Below are 19,848 nucleotides of genomic sequence, written 5' to 3' on the forward strand. Positions count from 1 at the left end.
TTATGTTGTTGGGATCTTTACCTAGCTTGGGGATTGGTATTACTATGGCCTGTTTCCATTTGGTGAGTAGTTGGCCTTTATCCCATATCCTATTAAAGAGTCTGATTATGGCTATTGTTATATTGATAGGTAGTTTTTTGTAGATAATGTAACCTAACTGATCCTTACCAGGGGATGTTTCGTTTTTGGATCGTAGGGCTATCTTCCATTCATGTACTGTGATGTCGCTATTTAGGTGAGATTCTTTTGTTCCTTGGTCTTGAAACATTTGAGGTTGGGTTCCCTCCATTAGTTTTTTTGTGTTCTTGAAAGTTTTTGGTGTGATTATTGTTGCTACTCATGTTCGAAAAATGCTTCGCTAGGAGGTCTGCCTTATCTTTATTTGTTATGGTATTTTTAATTTTTGGGGCTGAGGTAGTTGCTTTCCCTTTTATGGCTTTTATCTTGTCCCATATTTGTCTTGAGTTTGATTTTAGACTCAGTTTAGAGCAAAAGGTTTGCAATATATTAATTTTAGCAGTTTTTATAGTTTGTTTTAGTGCTTTTTCTTTATCTTTATATTGCTGGAAGTAGATAGAATGCTTGGTGCGTTTATATTTATTTAAAGCCCTTTTTCTTGTCTTTATGTGCTATAGTGCACTGTTTAGTCCACCATGGTACACGGTTTTTATTTTGGATATTAGTTGTCTTTAGTATGCATCGGTTAGCTGCTTCTATAATTGTGTCTGTTATGTTATCATAATACATGTCAATACTTGGGCTTTGTAAGTTATCTGGATTTACTCTAGCTAGTAATAATTGGATTTGGTCCCAGTCTGCCTGTTGGTACCTCCATTTAGGTGGGGTTTTGTTAGGAATGTGTTGAGTTTTTGTTTGAATATTGATTGTGATGGGAAAATGGTCACTTCCTAACGTATCTTCCTGATCCACCCACCAATTTGTGATTTGAGCCAATTTTGGGGTAGTGATGGTTACGTCTATGGCTGAGAGAGTGCCATCCTCAGGGTTTAATCTAGTGTTCGACCCGTCATTTAAGATGACCAGATTGTTCTCAGTTATCCATTTTTAACCATTTTTCCTCTTTGATCTTTCTTTTTACCTCCCCTTAATTCACAGTGTGCGTTAAAGTCGCCACAGATCATTAGATTGTTGTTGTTGTTATTAGCGATTGCCTTTAGTGAGATTAGGTTGGTAGGGCAAGAAGGTACCTCCTGGGTCGTATGCATTATTTGAATGTTTGTGGTTCCTATATTTATCATTACTGACATTATTTCAATGCTATTATTGATGTTTAGGTTAGGGGGTACTTCTATTACGTCATAGTAGATTAGTGTATCTATTAAAAAAATTGCTAGTCCACCCCCTTTCTGCCCCATGGGTCTGTTTTTAAAGATTCCCTGGGTATAGTCTTGTAGTTTGGGCAGGCGTTTGTGTTCTTTTGTTATGAGGGTTTCCTGTAGGCAGATTACGTCTGGTTTTATTGCCGTATTATTCAGTTTGTTCTGCAGTTCTGATAGGGTTTAAAAAATTCCTCTGCAGTTCCATTGCCAGATGGTGATTTTATTACTTGCTGTACTATTCATTTTTGACGTCTTTATCTGTTAGTCTTGTGGTCCAATCAGCTAGTATGGTGAAAATGGTTTTGAGAGTTCTGATTATGCTACTGAGATCTTGCATTATGGTTCATGTTGTTAGGTTCATTACTTCCTGTATTAATTCTTTGTTGGGGTGTGTGTTAGATTTGGGGATGTTTGGGGTGACAGTTTTGTTTGTATCGGGAGTGTTATCAGGGTGGTCATGGTTTGTTACAATGTGGGTTGTAGCTTTTGGTTCTTTTGTTTCCTGATTCGAGGGTATGTTTTGTGGTGCAATGTTTTCCCTTCTGATTCTGCATGGAGAGTTTTGGTGCTCATTGATTGTTTCAGAGATAGATTGCCTTGTGAAAATCTATCCTGTCATATATTGTGAACCATTTGAGTTCTGGAAATAATGCTTTTGAGGGATGATCAACAGATGCATCTAAAATTACACGTGCTGCTCGTTTCTGAAGTTTATAAATCCTGTCAAGCTCAGATTTAGTTCAGTTTCCCCATACATTAGAACAATAATCCATTGTTGGAAGAATATATGACTTGTAGCATAGATTGCGAGTTTCCATAGGTAAATATTTCTTGATTCTGCTGAGAAGGGCAATTTTGGATGACAGTGTTTTACAAAGCTTATCAATATGGTCATTTCATAATAAATTATTGTCTACGGACACACCTACAAGCCTTTCATGTTTGACATTTTCTAATGGATGATTATTTATTGCAAGAGACAGTTTTGGGTTCCCTGACTTGTGTAGCTTTTGTGATGTCCCTAAAATCATACATTTTGTTTTACCTTCATTAATTACCATCCTACTTTGTTGTGCCCAGCTCTGGACTCTGATAACGTCTGAGTTTAATTTCATTTGGATAACTTCAGTATCAGAACTAGATGTATACAAGGTTGCATCATCTGCAAACAAATCTGTGTTTGTGGATTCATTATTTAATGGTAGATCATTGATATAGATAATGAAGAGGAGAGGGCCCAACACTGAGCCTTGAGGGACTCCTGAGTAAATAGTGCGAGTTTGAGAGCTAATATTGCCAATGCTTACTTGTTGAGACCTTTGGTTTAGGTATGATCTAAACCAGTTTAAAGAAGGATTGTCAAATCTGTAACAGTTAAACTTTTGCAGCAGAATTTCATGATCAACAAGATCAAAGGCTTTCTTGAAGTCAAGGAAAACAATCCCAGTCATATGTCCATTATCCATTTCCCTCAGCCAAAGATCAATTAATCTGGTTAATTTTGAAATACCACTGAAAGGGTCATGCCATCTATTTTTTGTCCATCCAGCATGTACATTTGACTCATATTTAACACCATTTCAGGCTTAAAATCACTCCTGCTATCTCCATTAGTGGGGCCCTGAGTGGCCGAGTGGTCTAAAGCACTCTCCATTACAGTTCACTGCCTTCTCACCTCTGTCTGTGTGGGTTCAAGTCTCGGATTTGGCCAATGTCGGTATGTGAGAAAGCTTGCCAGTAACTTCTCGAGGGTCGGTGGTTCTTTCTGGGGATTTTCTGGTTTCTTCCTCCATCATTAATACTGGCCACCATATATAGCCTATCATGTGCTGAAAAATGGCGCTAAACCCTACAACAACAACAACAAAAATCTCCATTAGCATTTTCCCAGCTCCAATAATCTAATATACTTTAAAAATTTTTGTCATAATCACTATCATCAGCAAGTATTTGCCAAATGAAATTGTGATGAACCATGCCAGGAAGCAGACATTTTGGGTTTACTGGGTAGCCCTTTTTTTAAGACACATTTGTAAAACTTTCTTTGTGAATGGTTTCAAACTACACCATAATGCTTAAACTCGGGCACATTGTGCTAATCAAATTCATGTCATGCTTGAAGAACCCAGATATGGAACAGTTGCTATCCAAAAAACAGATGTCACGACAAGAAGGATTACATAAAAATTGTATACTTTGCCGAGTACATTTTCATATGTGGGACTTTCAATGAATTTGTGGGAGTTCTCACGTTTCACTTTTCTCCAAATGTTTGCATGATTTGCACAATGGCAAACCCTGACAGCATCTCCATGTAAGTACTTGACATATCTAATGACTTTCCCACAAAGACTCTGTTGCTCTGCCAATACTTCCTGCTTGTCATGCAGAGAATAAGCTACACTGATTTCTGATTAGTGGTTATTGTCTAACCTGGACTGGAACAAGCAATAACCACATATGAGAATTCAATGCAATATATTTCACCATGCAACATTTATCATTTAACCCGTAGCATAGCTTTCAACCAAAGGAGTCAAGATACAAGTAGAAACTTTGCATGAAAGTGGTTATTAAATGATGAGTAAAGTACTTCACTAAACATGTGGAACACATTTGGACTGTATGCTGAACATACTTCTGGGTTAAGATAATTAGAATGGAATGGGAGGTGGGTCCAGATTACAAACCATGTCGCTTGTATTAACTTGTAGATAGTGAATGGGTATTTTCAATGTCTTTTTCATTTTTAATAATAAACATAAGTGCCTCTGACTGCACAAGCTGTTTCAGATGGATAATAATTTTTCAAAATAACAAGGCAACTAATAATAATTATTCATGACTGCTGAAGCCAAAAATAACATGAATACATTAAATATCATTTCGTATCCATTCTATGTTCTTTGTATCAATATGTGTATCGTTTCAGCAAAAGTATCAATACATAGATATATCAATGGATTATTTCACCCCTACCAGATATCAAGTACAGGTTTAAGAATTTCCACCTCAGGAGAACCCTGCAAAAAACTGACAAATGGGAAGCTATGGGCAAGTTTTCTCACATACCCATGCTGGCAGAGCCTGAGACTCAAACCCACATGGGCAAAGGTAGGATGTTAGTGGTCTATAAAGGTGAGCATTTTAAATGTTACATCCCATTGTGCCTATCAAGCTGTCTTACATAACTATTCATTCCTGCACAGACATCATTGGCAGTTACATGCAGTAACAGTAAAGTCTTACACATGTGAAGCATTTTTACTTTGTCACTGTATCATGATTTGATCTCCTTGTAAAATAATTCATACATCAAGAACTTTGAAAGATCAAACACAGATGCACCCACATACACTGGCTTTGTCAGTTTTAGTTTTCATTTTCACACACTGCACAGCTACAAGCCTGCCATCAAGTATTTTGCATGACTCAAACGCTATGTCAAGAATGAGCCCTCAAAGCTTATCTTGCTCACCGAATAGTCAACACGAACCCATTTCTGAAGATTCTCCATAGTCTTGCCAAACAGGACATTAGACTTGTAGAACATGGCAAAGGTTAAGGTTAGTTTAGTTTGATAAAGTTCTTTTGACACTTGCTGGTTTTTATTCATTTCATTTGTATGGGGCCTAATGCTATAGTGAAATTTTAACATTCTGTGGACTAGCTGATACATTATGTAAACTTGCATCTGGCATCATTTATGATCCAGCTTTGATATATAACAACCAATCATGTGACATCAACAATGCTTCCAGTGCTAATGGATAATCACTGTGGCTGCTGTAAAGCTCAAATGGCTACTGCAAGCCATTCCCAGGGCTGAAAAGCAATGTTCAGGGTCTATAATGTATATCTGCATGGCTGTGCTATGGAACATTTCAAATATGTCTGTGAGTATAAGAGCATCTGCTTGCAGATATAGATTCCCTTGAAGGACAGACACAAGTAAAAGGTACTTATGGGTGACAACAGTATCTCATCAAACATTTCCCATCAGCTTGCGTATCCATATGGGTACACTCTTTTTCTATTTGTCAACTTAAACTTGTCAGGGATAGTGGCACCATATCAAACTGGTAATTTTAAATCTATCCTTGGATCCCTTTACAGAGTTACTTCAACTGCTCAGATGCATGTTTCACAATACCCTGCCATCATGGCATATGATGTGCCCCAGTAATGCTGACAACCAAGCTGGTCTCATGGCAGATGCACATTAGAAAGTTCAATTGCTTTGAGTCGATGACTATGTGACATGTCATGAGCTATCAGCTGTTAGTGCTAACTGCTGTACATGTACCAATGATAATATGTCATGTTTCCTTGTCTTCCAATAGCCAAACCTTTGTTTGCTTTATGTAGGAGATGATGGCCTCAAGTACCCTAGTGTGCAAACATGGCTGCCTTGACCATAAACTACAGCATCACAATGGAAGCCCAGCAGCAGTCATTATGGATATCCTAGTCAGACTTGCTTACTGTCAGGGGGCAAAGGTCCAAGAATACATCTGCATGTCCTCATGAGATCTAGGGTCCATTAATATCCACATGTATCATTTCATTGCATTAGTGACCAAATTATTTAAAGTATGGTGCCCATTCTCCCATTTCCAACATATTTTAACTGCCAATTAAGGCTGCTCCAGAGCCCACCATGCCTTTATGAATTGATGAACATAGTTCAGTATGGCCATGAACATGGGCATTCACCATTTTTTCTTGTGCTATGCTGGGAAGTTTTGGGACCAGTCACTGAAGATACTGATACATGTCTACTTGACTACTTATCAAATATGTAACTGCCCTGATGACTCATGTACACATGATATTCCTTATGTTAATGTTTATGGTACAATTAATAATCAAAACACAGATTGTATTAAATGTAATATGAAATTAAATGACAACATACACGTACATGAACATACTGAAATTAAACCCAGCAAGCTTGTACAACATTTGCAATTTTTGAAATTCCCAAACCCCAAGAGCAAATGATTTTGATGTAGTCTTAAATATTCTGGAACAAGGATATGGAATTATTTGCCCACAAAAATTTGACAAATCAGCCATTTCTTTTGAATGTTTTATAGAAAATACCCCAAATACTTAAATCTTTTGTTTTAAATGATTACATTTCATAACATTGTGTAAAATCTTGCTTCTAATCCAACTGTCATGTCTCTGTGCATCTGTCTTTTATTCAAAATAATTGATTTAATGTAAAGCTGCATCATCTGATTGTTTATTCTTTTTTATAAAAATATTTTGACTTTACTTATCCTTAACACATTTTGTTAGTTAGATTCATACATTTTTACCAATGGAAAGCAGCAGGCAGCCTCAAGTGAGACCAGATACATCTGTATTCTAAATTAGCTCTTCTTGTCAAATAATAATAATAATAATTATTATTATTATTATTACTATTTTAAAATTATTATTATATCTGTGAGAGTTCTTGAAAATGTTGATGGTGATACATGTCTATGCTCTTAACATAAGTAACAGAAAAGAGTGGAAGACAACAAGATTTGTAAAATTTAACAAACAATTTTTTTCCCTAGAAAGCAAAGTGTAAATGAGAAAAAAGAATTTACAGTATTGCGAATTAAATCCCAACAAAATCCAAGAATTTAAAGTCCTGAATAAAACTCAGTTCAAGTCCCAAAGAGATCCAAAATTGAAGACAATGATATGACTGTTATAGCCTACAAAATGCTGATGTGTGAACAGTCTCCTGTTGAATCAAAGAAATATTATTCCAGGTTTGAATTCAGTATAAATTCCAGTGAATTTTATTATTTTAAATTTTGAATTTTAGAATTTTATTAGAACACTTTTGTATTTCCAGAGAAAATAATCACTTGAATCTGAAAAAAATAAAATTCAGCCCAAACTGGTTACAACATTTTTGTTGTTGTTGTTGTAGGGTTTGACGCCATTTTTCAGCACATGATAGGCTATACATGGTGGCCAGTATTAATGGTGGAGGAAGAACCTGGGAAAACCCCAGAACAAACCACCGACCCACGAGAAGCTACTGGCAAGCTTTGTCACATACCCATAGAGGTGAGATGGCAGTGATCCATAGCAGAGAGCACTTTAGACCACTCGGCCACTTGGGGCCCCCAGTTACAACATAATACAACTTAAAGCACCAGATGTTAAAGCACAACTGGTAAAATCCTCAGTCGCACAACAGTTGTTCTCTGCTTGACCTCATGTCACAATTAGCATTTTCTAAAAACAACCATTATCTAATTTAAAGAAACCATCAAAATGATCAAATGAACCTTGTTTTATTTACAACACAATAAACTATAAAATTCCCTTAGGAATCTATAAAACCCTGTGCCAAATCAACACATATACTCCTTCTTGTTTATCTGAATAATAATCCTGATAATACACTCAAACACATAGAGAATAATGAAGCTATTATTAGTTATTTAAATAAATGAAATTAAAAAAGTCAATCAGGTCAAGCAGAAATGAACAATTTTGGACAAGGTCAAGTCTACCATACAATGTTACATTACAATAACATGTAATGAAATAAAAAAATTAAAACTAACAACCAAACAATTAAATCAAATATACATAACAATGGTGTTAAACACTTCCACTACTACCTATATGGAACACACTTCACTGTCAGAACTGACCATGACATGCTAACTTTGCTTTTATGTTTCAAAATTCCAAATTTTCAAACAAAATGCAGATGGTTGCAAGTACTCATCACTTAACAATTTCAAAATTGAGTATCATAAAACCAGTCACAGCAATACAGATGGTTCATCAAGTCGAGCTTGCATGTCATGTGATGACTACGCACCAAGAATTGAAGGATTCATCATTTGTCACCATTTCAATGGAATTAGAAAATGATCATTGACTTTTCAGAATAAATTCATGTTTTTTAATTATTGTGAATTTATTCAAGGACATTCTGGATTATATCATTGCAATACATTAAGACTGTCAGCTTATCAAAACATTTTTAAACTACTGGCATTACAGCAGATCAAGATTGGAATTTATTTGGAACACCACAAGAAATCATTTGGAACACTCTATTCTTTTGGACCAGTGATACAACTTTTAAGACTGTTTTGAATTTAATTCATAATACTTTAAGTTCCTTTTAAATTTTCGCTTTGTATTATAGGGAAAAAAATTATTTGCTGAATTTAAGAAACTTGTTGGTTCTAGCTCTTTTCTCTTACTTAGTTTAAGGCAATAGAGTCCATAAAAGCTCTCTTAAATGTATCATGCAGTAAATATATTCACTATTAAATTGATTTGTATTTAAACAGACATACCTCTGGAAGTTTTTACTGGCTTTTCTTTTGGTGCTGCTGCAATAGTCAAGAGAAAATAGTAAAATAAATTACAAAGATAATATTTTGAACACAGACAATTATGAAGCATGTTCCTGATTACCTTATATAAAAAGGAACTTACCATTCCAAGTTATATCCAGTTTCCATATTGTAGTCCTGGCTTTTAATTAATTGTTTACATGCATTTCAATGTCCAATGTGTATCATCACCATCTATGGCTGACAATACATGTTGCTTCTTTATTATCCATTGCTGCTGTGCTAAGATTCAGCATTTCCCATGAATAAGCACGAACTTTCAAAAACCAATCACCGAGAGCATGAATTACTATTGCTATTATGAACCAACATGACTTTCACATTGCTCAAATGGGCCAATCAAAGCTTTTCTTCCGCACACAGTCATGTATTGATTGATAAAATGGGCACTTTCATTTATATGTAGGAGCTTGAAACATTGTTATGTTGATGATGTGTTTTTGTTTCTGTGTACATGTGAAGATTGAAGAAATCTCAGCACAGACAGTCATGAATGATAAAGGAGATTAGTGGACTGTGTTCATGTGGAGAACAAAATACAGACCAGCATGTTAGTAAATGCAGAAAATAAATTCAGACAAATGCAATGTAGACAGTGACATGCAGCCCATTTTCAACAATTTTCATCTTCATATTTTTAGAACTTAACATTCAATCAGAAATTATGCCATTAAACCTTATACACAGACACATACAGGAAATACGTACATACACACACATACATACATGCATGCATACATCATCAGTTTCATGATTCTAGCATAAACAGTGCTTCAGAAATTAACACCAAAGAGAAAAATTTCACATAAGCTTATTAAGCAAAAAATATGGCCCATCAAAAAATGACCTATTTTTGAAATCAGTGTTATTAATCTATAATCTATCTGTAAATATATGTGTGGTCAAAGATAAAGATGGTAGTGACAGGACAATCAGAAGAGTAGTGATAGGAAAGGCAAAAAAAAAAAAAAAAAAGAGTGTCAGTGCAAGTTTTCGTCCCTTCATACTCAGACCAATCCGGCTATTGTAGTGGTGATGAGAATAGCCCTGAGAATCACTTGGTCTTACTTGTAGCTGACTAGTTTATTAGAATGTGATTTTGCAAAACTCCTGCTTGTGGATACCAAGTCAGGAGCTTCTGCAATTATTGATGGTAATTTGTTCCAAGTCCCTATTGTATGTGGGAAGAAGCTGAACTTGAAACAATTTGTTGATGCTGACTTTAACTGGAACATTTTCCTGTGGTTTAACCTAGTTTAGCTATATGTTAGGGTCAGGTATTTGTCCGATGGTATGTCCACTGGCGACAATCAGGTTAGAAATGATAAATTGATGACTGAAATTACTAAGTCCTGTGAGATATGGAATCTAGACTGGCATAGCCCTGAGAATCACTAGGACTTACTTGTAGCTGACTAGTTCATTAGAATGTGATTTTGGAAAGCTCCTGCTTGTGAGATACCAAGTCAGGAACTTTTGCAATTGTTGATGTTAATTTGTTCCATGTCCCTATTGTATGTGGGAAGAAGCTGAACTTGAAACAATTTGTTGATGCTGACTTTAATTGGAACTTTTTCCTGTGGTTTGCCCTAGTTTGGCTTTAATATGCCAGGGTCAGGTATTTGTCCACTGGTATTTCCATTAGGTTGTTTACTATCTTGTATTATACAGTCAGGTACGGTGGGATTTGGTTCACCTGGATTCGAGTCATTCCCAATGGAGGTGGGAGAAGAAGATGGTTCAACATTGCACTAACACTGCTTGCATTCTTGGCATCTATTTATGGTGAATCTAGCAGCTCTCCTATGAACCATCCCTATCTTATATATTAGATCTTTAAAAAGTGGGTTCCACAGTTGACCAGTGCTCAAGGCCTGGTCAAACCAGCATGAAATATGCTGCACTTTTTACTTCCTCATTGCTGATTTGGAGGTTACAGAGCAGGAAACCAAGGTTACTGTTCCCCTTTTTCACCATCTTGTATATGTGCCTTTTCCAAGAAAGGTCTCTGGACAAATCAGCCCCAATATATTTTGTTACCTGCTCTGTGGCCAGTTTGTGCCCCTTAAGTATGTGTGTGATTTGGATTTTTAACGTAGCTTTAACAATTTTTCAGTAATATCTCTATGATGTCTGCAGTGTGGCAGCTTATAGCGATGTCTAGCACTGGTGCATCATGCCGCAGACATGTATCATGATGTCCCACCCTGTCACATTATCCTGCCACCAGGCCGACCAGTCCTAACACAAACCTCTTAATGCTGAGCGCCAAGTGAGGCAGCTGTTAGTACCATTTTTATAAGTCTTTGGCATGACTCGGCCGGGGATCAAACCCACAACTGTGCCCCTTAAGCATATATTTGGACAAGACTGGTGATTTCTTCTTGTAAACTCATAGGATGCTGCATTTATCTGTGTGGAACGACATACCCCAAGTTCTTTCCCAGAGGGTCAGTTGCTTCGGGTCTTCCTGAAGGATCCTACAATCCTTGGGGGCATTTATTTCTCAGTAGACTATATAGTTATTGCAAAAGTTCACGTGTATGATGAGGTTTACTACTCTGCTGGTAGTTCTCTATTTGCAAGTGTCATCAAAAAAAACTCACCAGTCATTGTCTTTATAACGATGGGAGTTTTTAACTTTTGTTCTAACTCATCAACATCTTTTACAGTAGCTACTGTCACTCTGATTTCTGTCCCCATTTGGATATTATTTCATGTTGCCACTCTGTTAAGCTCGACCTACATAATGAATTTATAAAATGCTCCATGACAGTCAATGGTTGCTGAGGTTTTCATCGGGGCTAACAATCCTCTTATCAGCTCATTGATAAATACATATATAACAGCAGTTGCCAGATATCCCCTGTTGTAATAAACCTTGTCTATGCCAGAAAGCGATCCTGGCTTTGACTCAAGATGTCATGGTAAAAATGGTAGGTCCATTTCTATGTTCCTCATGTACTGAATCAATCTTGTCTTGGATGAACTATTAACTGGATTTAATGATAGTAATAAACTTTATTTTGCAATATCTTTTGCTTGGCAGGAGAAGCAGTAAAAGAACTGCTGCATTAGCATCATTCATTTTGCCATTATTAATCTGTCTAGGTTCTTCCATCTCAAAATACCATGTCGAGTACATGTATGGCACTTTATCAATAGAAGACACCCATGGCATTGCGAATAAGCATATCGATAGCTAAGATTCTTTGGTGGCTCTGTGAGATATGCCATGTGGGATCACTTTATCTAAATCAAGAACAGCTGTGCTGTTTAGTAGGTGATATCCACCACTTTTCTTTCTTGAATTTGTTATCTTTGCAGACAGCTACGTGCCCCTATCAGGTTCAATAGCTGATTGTTGCATTTCTTTTTTAGTGTAATATTTAGCAACTACCTGATTGTTGAATTTGTTATCTTCACAGACAGCTATGCTATCAGGTTCAACAGCTGATTGTTGTATTTCTTTTTTAGCAACTACCTGATGAGTGAGAACTAAGCGCTGCTCAGAGGTCACTGAATTACTTATTTGATCATAGCCATGGAAATTTTATCTGGATAAGCTGAAAATATTTGTCTTGTGCATTCTCTGACAAGCAGATATTGCCATGATTCATATATATGCAGATTGATATGTTTAACAGGAATTACATATTATTGTCTGAATTTTATTTTTGTGCTTAATTTAGAATGTTTGTAACATTACATAAATTTTACTTTTCTATCACCATGTGTACATAAAGGTATTTTTCCACAAATGTCAATGTTGCATATGCCACATGGAACTGGGCCACTTCCCTTTCTAATTCTGTTGGCGTGTGTCCAATTACTTGTTGACACATTGCTGACCACAATTTTCATTCTTCCTCATAAGGAGTCAATTACACTTATTTTATCCAATCATTATTAGAATTTTAACCTTTAAAATTTTACTTCAATCAGACATCCAGAGTCTCCAGGGGGTGGGGGGATGATCCCTTGAAAAGGGTGACTTGATCCTATTCAAATTAATTTTTTATATGTATTGGAATGCAAACCTTGGCCTAGCGAGTACAGTCCTGTTGTTTAGGCACAATTACTCCTTGATATTATGACATACAACATTGATGTCTAAACAGCAGACTGTACTCATGAGACTGAGCATATATGTTACAATGATAAAGGAGGACACACTCGATACAAGTGCTGTTTTGTTCTGAATGATGTCAATTTTAAATCTCTTGAGTTTGATTGTGTACAGTCTCTTGGGAAGGGAATCACGGTCGTTGTATTCCCCACCCAGGTCAACTTGCCCCCACAATGCTCATTAAATATGGGTCACAGTGATTTACTTTTGTGATGAAGGTATAGTTCTCATCAAGATACATCCTCTCAACATTTCATGATGCCTGAGATAACAGTATGCATACACTGTACAACAAGGGTCCCTTGAAGGGATGGATGATTGCTTTAAAGAATTTCCAAAAAGCCAACAAGGGTTATTTATCCTCAAAAACTTCTGAGTATTGATATTCTTTAGAAATTTGAACATAAAATATGTAAACAAACCAATCATGTGTTGTGATTTAACATGTTTACATGATCCTTGTAAGATCATTTCAAAGCTCTTCATCATGGCCTTCAACTCTGAACCTGATATGGATTGAAGATCAATGAACGTGTATCAGATATCACAATAAAATCTAAGTTTCTTTCATGTAAAAGAAATTACTGAAATGTTATCATTCATAATATTTACGTGATATAGCTATAAAATGGAGTAGAAAAAGAATGAGGACGTGGATTATACTGGTGGTAAGATATTCACCATTTTCAATAAGAATGTCAATGACACCATTCATGCAAGGGGTGTAATTCCAGCATTAAGGAAAAGTTACCAACATTTCTCCTAATAGCCACTGTGAACAGGTGACTGCTGAGTAAAGGTGACTGTTAAGACAGGTTTGACAATATATTTGAAGAAATATGATCAAGGAAAGTTAGGACTCAATTTGAAAGGCTTTGAGAATGCAACTCAATCCACATAATACATTTGAAAATAAAAAAAAACTTGTGGAAACTTGCATAAAATAAAAATATAAACTCACTTTTCCCTTTATTTACATTGCTCTTGTCAACTTGGGCATACAGTTTGCTCGGATCCTCTGCATGACCAAACAGTTTCTTGGGTTTGTCAACAACAGCATATTCTTGCACTACAGGACCAGATTCTGAGGAGTCATATACTGGATTGTCCTTTAATCCTATATTGAAGATTTAATTATTAGTGGAAGAGAGGTCAAAATAACAATCTCTCCAGAAACACAACATATAATATTACATATTTAACTGTCCCAGCTGCAAGATAACTTTAGAAATGCAGTTAGGTTTATAAACTAACTTCATTATTCCTTTAAGTTTTTCATTATAGGCCTTTTGCAAGTTTAATATCTGCTTTTATTTTGTTTTTGCTTCTTTTGTTGCAGGTTACAATGTACAAACTTATTTCTTTTCATGCCTGAAACAATAAGCTTTGTCGGATGGGCAGAGACTCCCTCATGAAGCTAACCTGGCTGCAGCAGGATATATTTTATTAAAAAAGAATGCTGTGAAATTTATACTGCAAGTATGTGTGTTGGGTGTACTTGGGTCTATGCATTCGTGCTGCTGGCAATGTCAACTGTTGGGATTGTTATCTTTGGCATCTGGCTGATGGCAGTTAAATATGTTTGAGAGCAGCCTATCACCACAATGTGATTTAAGTCACAAAAGGGTTACAGTGTAACGTGAAGTGCCAGCTTAAGATCCACCAATGATAATGAAGTAACACAGTAGATTAGCTTTTCAAGCATGTCTGCTGTTATCATGCAGTGAAGTGTTTAAAATTCATGTACCAAGCCATGCTCAATTTCCACGCTTTTCCTGAAAGTTTAGATTTTTGTCCCATGCTGTGGGTTGTGCCAAAGTAGAAGAAACTCAGGTTGGCAACAACTGTGAGTTGCCACAGAGCCAGATTTTTTTAAAATGCAGCCTGAAGCAATACAAGTAGGCAGTCTACCCCACCGCTCTTTGGCTAACCCATTATTTATGTGGCCACCCCAAAATGTCTGAATGCTTTTTAAAAGTACTGTAGATGAAAACCCTAGCTTTGGCAAGCCTGCCTACAAAAAAAAAAAATTGTCAGATGATAATTGATTCGAAGATGGAGTATAAAAGTGCAGAATGGCCACCCCTACACAGTAATGTCGCACATATTTTACTATGACCATACTGACTATACATTACTTGTATTATTTTTAAGCCAGTCAATGCATTGCATTCCGAAATTGTCGATCAATAAAATCAAGCATGTGTGACATAAATATGTTTGAGGGAAATGTATGAGGAAACTGCTAATATCTGAGCTTGACAGGATTTATAAACTTCAGAAACGAGCAGCACGTGTAATTTTACATGCATCTACTGATCATCCCTCAAAAGCATTGTTTATATAAATCAAATGGTCAACAATATATGACAGGATATATTTTCACAAGGCAGTTTTTTTATATAAATGTCTACATGGAACTGCACCAGAGTATCTTCAAGACTTATTCAGGCCTTTTTCAACACAATACCAGTTGAGATCAATATCACATGGAAACCTTCTAGAACCAAAACCAAGAACAGAGCAATTTCAAAAGAGCTTCCAGTACTTTGGTACAGTTCTGTGGAACAAGCTTCCAAAACATGTACAATTTGCTGAAAATATTAGAGTATTTAAGAGTGTGTGTGTTTGATTTGGATTTTTAACGTAGCTTTAAAACAAATGCAGTCATATCGCTACAACGTCTGCAGTGTGACAGTTTGTAGTGATGTCTAGCACTGGGGCATCATGTTGCAGACATGTAGCATGATCCTTGTCCCACCCAGTCACATTATCCTGATACCAGGCTGACCAGTCCTAACACTAACCTCTTAATGCTGAGCACCAAGCGAGGCAGCTGTTTATACCAATTTTATAAGCCTTTGGTATGACTTGGATGGGGATCAAACCCACAACCTCCCCCATTCAAGGCAGGCATTCTAACCAATAGGCCACCAGAGCAGTTAGAGTTATTAAGAAGGGATATCATGAGCATGCATGTGTTTCTAATAGATAATGGAATTTAGTATTTTAATACTAAACATATTAAAATAAACACTTTAGCTCAGTGTAATTCAAAGTATTAATGTTAATTGTGTGTTGGTCTTAAGTTGAAAAAAACCCTGGCTAGATGCACACAAGCAGTTACCAGCACTTCATCCTGTAGGGGTAACTGCTTTCTTGTTTTGAATTAATTCCAGAATTCCTAGCAATTTGTTTTACCTTAAAAATTCCAGTGAAGGCCTTGACAATCTAAACATGCTTTTCCTGGTTGCTAAAGCACGTCCCATCTGTTAGCATTAACTGCTCCATGGGATTGGGGTCCAGCTCTTTGTCACTTTCCCCACTAAGAACCCCTTCATAATATACCTAGTTTTTTGTGCTGGGTTTCTGTCATGCCCTGACATCTGGCAGGATTATGAAGATATTCCACGCCATCCCTGTTACATGACACAGCTTAAATTACTATTTCTCAGAGTAACCAGATTTGCAGGGATATTTCATAAAGACTTTATATAATGGCTATCACTGGATGGGCATTCCCATAATGGCCTCATACTAATCACATATAAATGTGCCCATTGTGCATAAGATGTTCATAATATGCTTAACCATGCACATCTAACAGAACTGGGTATATACCTCCCACAGAGTTTTTCAAACATTTTGTCAGTCCTAGACTACACACACTTTTAAGCAGCTCAGCCATCACCATTGCATCTTGGCTTTATTTCCTTGCATCACAGTTTGTACATTGCCCAATAATTACTGCATACCTGGCACAGCCACATATCTGTACATGTCCCCTGCCCACATGAACAAATTGCAAAGTATTTGTTGGTGTACAGTACCATACAATGTGTCTGGACACACTAGGTACCTTGCATGGCTTTGCTATTCCCAGTAGCAGACACTCACATCCACTGTGGGTCTTCATACAAAGCTATGCATATTTTTCTAATAAAAATGTATCCCACTGTGACTGAGTAGGGTACATGTGGTGGTCTCTGCCAGCCCAGCAAATAACATTTCAGGTCCTGACCTTTAGCCCATTTGGAGTGGTTGCAGATGAAAACCAACATCTTAAGGCCTGGAAGGAGGAGTTGGGGCATTTGGTGGGGAATGTTCATACTTCATATTGTTTTGGGGTTCAACAGCAGGAAAAATGAGCACTTTGTGAGATTGAAAAAATAAACGGAATCTGCATTACGACTTTGCTTCAGAAATGTAACTCACCACTGTCTGTGCCTCTATAAGTTATCTCCCCTGTACTACCTTGCTAACAATTTTCAAAATCCATTTGGATGCATTTACTTAATTAGGCTTGCTTTGTGGTCAGATAGGGTAAAATGGTTTACAAAATGTTACAAATATAATATAACACAGTAGGCCTTCACAAACTTGCCACTGTCTACAATCACTTAAAATCACTGATATTTTTATGATCAGCTGAGTTCAAAACCTTCTCCATAAATCAATCATTTATTTTAACTCCTAGCTTTGACACTCTTTCAAAAATCATCTTTTTTGTACCACATGATGAAACATATCCAGTATCCATGTAGGAAAGATATATTCTCTATATAATAATAAATTCAACATCACAATAAGCTAGACAAGGCTATGGATACAAAGGATTTAGAACAAAAACTACTTAATAATTTAATTTTGATCAAAGAAACTTAGAAAAGAACAATACTCACCACTCACTTGATGTTTTCTGCAATTATAATAATTAAGATCTGCAAGCACATATATACTTTTTTATTTCTTATTGCTTCACATCATTGTCATATTTGTAAGATAAAATATAAATTTAATCAAGCAAAGCAATACAAATAACTATAACATAGACATAAACAAGACATGGGATTGATTCTCTGTCTCAATTTAATGACAATCCTCCAAATTGTTTAAAATGATTTTTAAGACAGCCAGAATATTAGCTATTCTAAATATCTCTGAAATATCATATCATTTAGATCTCACACAAGACCTCAAGGTGCATAATATTTTTTTAAGAATTCTGATTGGTTTTGAAGGAGAGATGATAATATTTATCTGGACAGATTTGTGAAAATAAATAACATACTATGGGTGATAAGCTATTTGATTAATTCTTCTGTTTTTGGATATATGATGTCTTAAGCTACAAATACTTGCAATACCAACAGTAAATTAATTTGAAGATATTTTGACAAAGTATGAAGCAATGAGATAATTATCCTTGTTTCAAGTACTGCTCTAAAATTGTGCTTTACACAATGAACCTGTCAATTTTTGTTGTGGAATTAATGCTCCCAAATTGTACAATTGTTTCTTTCTTTCTTTCTTCTTTTTTCAATTCATAAAGTTGTTTTCTGCAACCAGTGATGCAGGAAAATGAAACATGCATTATCATGCTGATGGAGGAATGTTGAAAATATTTTAGAAAAAGAGAGCTACTATTAGACAGATCTCCTAACCATAATAAATATATTGCAGTAAAGAACAACTCATTTGAAAAGTCAAAACATGATCAAAGTATTGGGATCAGAACCCTTTACCTGGCCCTTGTACATGAATTTTACCAGTTGTTATGTATAGAGTTACTGTGGCAGAACCTGTAACCATGGATTTATAGATCAGTCCGCTATGTGAGTGTCCCTGCTGGAAGTGTAGATTCTCATCCAAGAATAGTCCCTTATCAACCATGGTCAATTTTTAAAATATTTTTATATTTGAGAAAATACAATGACTGATTAGTAGAAAAAATGTTGAAGGTGTCCTAAAACTTATAGTACATGAAAAATTGCATTAATTCTGTGTCCCAACATTTACAGGTCATACAAAAATTACTTTTGAAAATAATGTAGGGTGTTCAAGACTTGTTGTGTCTGAAGACTTAGTCATTACAATCAATATTATTTCAAATAACTATGTACCTGTATTTCTTCCCAGCACTGTTTTACTGGTACAGTGCAACTAAATTCATGTGAATGTGTACATCAGCGTTATTCCACTGAAACCTCCCTTGAAGCATTACAATTTATTACACAACTTAGCTCACAGCCCTTGCAAAAATGTAAGTGAAATCAATGTGAATTCTTGAATACAAAACACTAATTTGAATACCAAGGTACATATTATACTTATGCTTCACTATGTTAGGTAAAGAAAGGACTTTGCACAGCAAGTCTCAATATTAGACACATCTTGCCAAAACGTATGAGGTTTCAAGAGCTTCAGTGGAGTTTTCTGAATTTTCTACACAAAAGTGGAGTTAGTTAAAAAGTTATCACTGACAATGAATCAGAATAGACCAGACTGTGAGTTAGGACTATGTGAAATCTTCCTTGGTATAGATATACAAAATAATGAACTTGGTATAGACGGATATGAAATTGAAAGAAAAGACAGAACAGAAACTATCAATAAAGAAGAAGAAGTTATATATATATATATATACACACACACACACACACACACACACACACATATATATATATATATATATATATATATATATATATATATATAGTGCAACCCCTCTATAACGCGAATTCAGATGTAACGTGGTCATGGCGTGGCTCCCGAAATTTCTTATATTCATTCGCACATGAAAAATTATTTTTCTCCAAAGTACATGAAACAGTGTATAAAAAATGTATTATCACTATGGGGAAGAGATCGCGTATGAATTCGAATTTAATATGATCTTGGCGTGGTTCCTGAAATTTTAAATACATGTGTATTTTTCTCGTACCGGGATTTTTAAATTTTTTTCTAGGTACGAGAAATAGTGTGTAAAACATTTATTATGATTCTGGAGATGAGTTCGCGTATGAATTTTAATATCCGTGTCTATCAAACAGTACAAAACTCACAAACCAAAAAAGGAATTATTCAAAAAAAAGTTTCCAATACACTGGAACTCTGTTCTGGAATAGTATTCCAGTTGAGATTAGAAATGCCCACTCTATTTCCTTCTTCCAAGCCTGATATATCCAGTGGCTTCAGAGATGCA

This window comes from Sinohyriopsis cumingii, unplaced genomic scaffold, assembly GCF_028554795.1.
Source record: "Sinohyriopsis cumingii isolate HCF-2022 unplaced genomic scaffold, ASM2855479v2 utg000695l, whole genome shotgun sequence".
NCBI lineage: Eukaryota > Metazoa > Mollusca > Bivalvia > Unionida > Unionidae > Sinohyriopsis > Sinohyriopsis cumingii.